Genomic DNA, 5,182 nt, shown 5'->3' with positions numbered 1-5,182 from the left:
GAACGTTAGCTCAAATGTATTGTGCAGCTTCTGCACCTAAATATAAACAGCACCCAAAATGAGTACAGGCACCTATTTCAGTCCAAGTCAAGCACCATGTACAGTAAATTAACACCAATCATTATTTCAGGATGAATGGGTGAAAGCAAACATACATCAAACAAATATCCCATAAGGCAGGGTTCCCCAAATTTGGCCCACGGTGGTTTTAATTGGCCCACGGGTGGTTTATTTGGCCCACGGTGGTTTTTATTGGCCCACGGGTGGTTTTATTTGGCCCCACGGTGGTTTTATTTGGCCCACGGGTGGTTTATTTGGCCCACGGGTGGTTTATTTGGCCCCGGGTGGTTTTATTTGGCCACGTGGTTTTATTTGGCCCACGGTGGTTTTATTTGGCCCACGGTGGTTTTATTTGGCCCACGGGTGGTTTTATTGGGCCCACGGGTGGTTTTATTTGGCCCACGGGTGGTTTATTTGGCCCACGGTGGTTTTATTTGGCCACGGGTGGTTTTATTTGGCCCACGGGTGGTTTTATTTGGCCCACGGTGGTTTATTTGGCCCACGGGGATTTATTTGGCCCAAGAAGTTTTCTAAGCATAGAAAACAGTACCATTTTTAAAATAATTTTTATTTCATTGTTGGACATAAAAGACTGGAAAACACCAGGAAATCAGCTCCAAGTGATTTTTATTTAAGAAATCTATTTCCAAGTATTCCCACCCAAGTTATCGTACACTAATGTCGGCATGGTTTGAAATGTTATGTTTTAGTCCAACATTATATCTGTTTGGGCTTTTGTAGTCATAAATGCAGTCTACAAATTTTTTAGTAAATATGTTCCGGCCCCCGACCATCCACTCAAGAAAAGAAAAGGCCCGTGGCTGAATCTAGTTGTTAATCCCCGTCATAAGGTGAGCAAGGACATACTACAGACATTCAGAGCTGCTGAAAGCTGAGAGAAAGGGAAAACAAGGTAAAAGAGAGAGAGAGAGAGAGAGAGAGAGAGAGAGAGAGAGAGAGAGAGAGAGAGAGAGAGAGAGAGAGATAGAGAGAGAGAAAACTGAGATAGATGGCGATAAATGGAGTCCAAGAGAGGGAAAAGTGATGCTCACCTGTTTGTACTCTATGTGAGTGTAGCTGTGTAGGGTAGCCTTGARGTGRTCMGTCCACTCCTTCTCCCCCTGAGAGTTCTCCTGGGTACCCAGGGCGTAGATGTCATGAGGCAGCAGAGCTGTGGACTCATCTGGGGTTCGACCCAGACCACAACACGTCACCCAGGACTGCAGACTGCGAGGGGGAGGGGAGCCACCTGAACACACAGGCATTAAGATCATTCGTGAGGGGCTAACATAGACCAACATCTAGTGCTCATGTTTCCAATAWGATAAGTATGTCTCTCCAGTGTAATAACCCTGTAATAACTTAGCTAGCCGTAGCTAGCGCTACCAGTGATAGTATTGATGTCAGACAGTAATAGTGGAAGACATTGCTCTAGGACYGTGAGGTGCCATAGGTGTCTTAGTTACCCATGTTCCAGCTGCCCACAAACACAGAAATGACGTCAGGTTCACTCAGACGGGAGTGCCTGGTCTTCATCAGCTGTAGCAGCTGGCAGAACGCCTCCCGTTTCTGGAGGGAAGAGAGAGTGTTCTCAGTCAATATAAAAACTACAATGGAATCCAATGGATAGAAACACATACAAATCAGAGGGGGCACAAAGTACATGAGGATGGCTGGGATAGATGCTCCCCCAACACTGTAATTTGGAGAATTTTCTATTTTTCAAACAGCTTTTTCCTGCAATCTAGAGTCATAATCACTATGCTTAAAGGAATGTGAGTCTTATTCAATACATTGCTTGCTTTTCTGAAGTCCAACAACCTTACCAGCAGGCATGCCAGCTAAGCTACTCTAACTTGATTGATAGCCTGAAATGGCTTCTTGGCAGCTAGTTATGAGYTCGGGAGATTGGGAACCTATCTGGTCTAGCTAAAGCCAACTTCATAAAATTGCTAGGTGGCTAGTAGTATTACAGAGAAACAACAACAACAAAACATTAAAGTACATTAAAGTACATAAAGTACTTTTTTGGACAGGACAAATTTAAGGGGGCCCCTGCATACAGCTGAATGTAGAACTTTATGTACCCTTGCACTCTCAAACATGAGCTCCCGTGGGTTGTTGTGATGACTGTCCACGACCATGCGCAGCTTGGCTGGGCTGRTCTGGAACTTGACTAGCTGCAGAACTGAAAAATAGGTGAAGCATTTAAGATCACTGAACTTGATCAAACTCAGTCAAATAACATTAGATGTCGTTGTCGTTCTCTTACTCCGTTCATGTGAGACCGTCTCCACTCCAAATGACCCGGCCTTCCTGTCAAACAGCAGCACTCCTGTGTCCACATCCAATGACACTGTCTGTCTGCCATAACGCACCATCTTAATCTAGACACACACACACACAGACAGAAGCACACACACACACAGAAGCGCACACACACACACACAGATGATGAAAAATAGGAATCACTGTACCTCAAAGATGGTCAAAATATGACTAATCAGCTGGTATACCCCCTTAAAAGTATGAAGTGGCCCTTGTTGCTCTCTCTCACCTGAAAGGAGTGGACAGGTAAGGGCCTGGAATGGTTCTTGGCTACAGGGACTGGGGCAGGGACAGGGGCTGGAGCAGGGMCTGGAGCTGGAGCAGGAGCAGGAGCTGGAGCTGGAGCTGGAGCAGGGGCTGGAGCTGGAGCAGGGGCTGGAGCTGGAGCAAGAGCGGGCTCAGGTGGAGGGGCAGGCTGCACAGCCAGGTTGTGATTGGTCACAGCATCTTGAAGAGCTTTCAGCACCTGCACAGTCAGAGCATAGAGAGTGTCAGACTGTATAGACCAACCTGTTTCCTTTCCTGTACCGCCAACTGAATTTTCCTCTGCCCCGAGTACCCCTGAAGTACCCTCCATGTGCATTTTACCAGTCGTGAGTCTTCTCAAGTACCCTCTATTGATAAGCCAAGTACARCCAGGGCTCCTAGTACCCCTGGTTGGGAACCACTGGTCTGGACCATGAAACTAAGACTGATATGTATTGGGGGGGTAGTGTGTGAGTATGTGGGTACATACCCTCTTCTCCAGGGAGGAGAGCAGGCTGACCAGGACAGAGATCTTACACAGCAGGCTGTCCAACTCCATGTCTGGACCTCTACCCATGTTCTGAAAGGAGGTACATTAATATAGTGAGTAGCTGTGTGCTATGTGGAATACAGATGGACATACACTAATTGTGCAAAGCATTAGGAACACCTTCCTAATATTGAGTTGCACCCCCCTTTTGCCCTCAGAACAGCCTCAATTCGTCGGGGCATGGACTCTACAAGGTGTTGAAAGCGTTCCACAGGGATGCTGGCCCATGTTGACTCCAACAGTTGTGTCAAGTTGGCTGGATGTCCTTTGGGTGGTGYACTGTTCTTGATACACATGGGAAACTGTTGCGTGTGAAACACCCAGCAGTGTTGCAGTTCWTGACACAAACCGGTGCGCCTGGCACCAACCACCATACCCCATTCAAAGGCACTTKAATCTTTTGTCTTTCCCATTCARCCTCTGAATGGCACACATACACAATCCATAACTCAATTGGCTCAAGGCTTAAACATCCTTCTTTAACCTGTCTCCTCCCCTTCATCTACACTGKTTGAAGTGGATTTAACAAGTAACATCAATAAAAGATCACAGCTTTCACCTGGATTCACRTGGTCAGTCTATGTCAGGGAAAGAGCAGGTGTCCTTAATGTTTTTTACACTCAGTGTTTTGTATATTGTACCCCATGAAGGGAACATAGAGCATTTTCAATTGGTGCACTAGAGGGCGAAACAAAGCAGATTTCCATATTTTTTGGTCTTCTTAGTTTGCAGGTCCCCTGTGGACCATAGTAGAGTAGACAGAGGGTTACAGAGAAGGTATGACTGACAGGCAGGACAGACAGGACAGGACAGACAGGACAGACAGGGTAGGACAGACAGGGAAAGATAGACAGGGCAGGACAGACATATAAGGACAGACAAGGTAGGACAGACAGGACAGGACAGACAGGACAGACAAGGTAGGACAGACAGGACAGGTCAAACAGGATATATCACAGAAGGGATGTACCTGTGGCTTGGCGGAGGTTAAAGGGCAGATGGGATGGTCAAACACTTTGGCCAGCGTCTCCAAACTGGACATGATCAGGTCAATCTCACTGTGGATCAGAGAATCCGTTTCATTTTCTCCTCATGATAACCAACAAAGCCATCACATCCCAAACACCAAATGACGCAGATCACTTTAACTGTAATAGCYGTAATAACACGGTGAAACCCACCTGTTGAGCCCCTGGCATGCGGTGCCCAGGGTTTGGTGTAGATGGCGTAGGCCTGTTGCTCCTCTACGTAGACCCTCGACATCCAGAGGCAGCTCACTGCGCAGATACTCACTGAGCAGCCCAACCACCTCACCTGCCATGCTGTGAAACCAGGGGACCACAAACACCACTCAAGCAAGTTGAAGAGAGATGCCACAGGAAAGTGCTAAAGTACTTTCATCTCTAAATTCCCAGACCAATATTGCACATTTTGTACATCTATATACTCCTGGTGTGTGATGGGGACTTCTGTACCTGGATGTGTTGAGCTCCTGTAGCCTGTGGAGGAAGAGGAGGTGTGGGGACGGGGTCACTGGGAGTCCAGCGGGGGGAGCTATACTGACTGAGACTGGGAATGGGCTGGGACTCCACACCAGCCCTGGCTTCTCATCATCACCTYAGCTCTCATCCCCAGGCTCCATGTCCCTCCCCACAGGGTACAGCAGAGGGGTAACCAGACCCTTATGGGGGTGTTGGTACCCCAACACCAGGTCCCCCAGTGTACGGAAACAGTTCACCTGCACCCCCTGAGAAGTCTGTGGGGAAACATACACACAGACATACACTGAGTGTACAAAGCATTAGGAACACCTTCCTAATATTGAGTTTCASCCCCTTTTGCCCTCAGAACAGCCTCAATTCGTCAGGGCATGGACTCTACAAGGTGTTGAAAGCGTTCCACAGGGATGCTGGCCCATGTTGACTCCAATGCTTCTCACAGTTGTGTCAAGTTGGATGGATGTCCTTTGGGTGGTGGACCATTCTTGATACACACTGG

At 47.6% G+C, this 5,182-nt stretch overlaps 1 pseudogene; it reads right to left on the bottom strand.

Moving 5' to 3' along the window:
* Positions 1–1,061: 1,061 nt before the first annotated feature.
* Positions 1,062–4,940, bottom strand: LOC112079658 (phosphatidylinositol 3,4,5-trisphosphate 5-phosphatase 2B-like; annotated as a pseudogene).
* Positions 4,941–5,182: the final 242 nt, after the last annotated feature.

The sequence above is a fragment of the Salvelinus sp. IW2-2015 genome, unplaced genomic scaffold, assembly GCF_002910315.2.
Source record: "Salvelinus sp. IW2-2015 unplaced genomic scaffold, ASM291031v2 Un_scaffold8885, whole genome shotgun sequence".
NCBI lineage: Eukaryota > Metazoa > Chordata > Actinopteri > Salmoniformes > Salmonidae > Salvelinus > Salvelinus sp. IW2-2015.
Note: the sequence above shows the minus strand (reverse complement) of the source record. Positions and strands in the feature narration are given on the sequence as shown.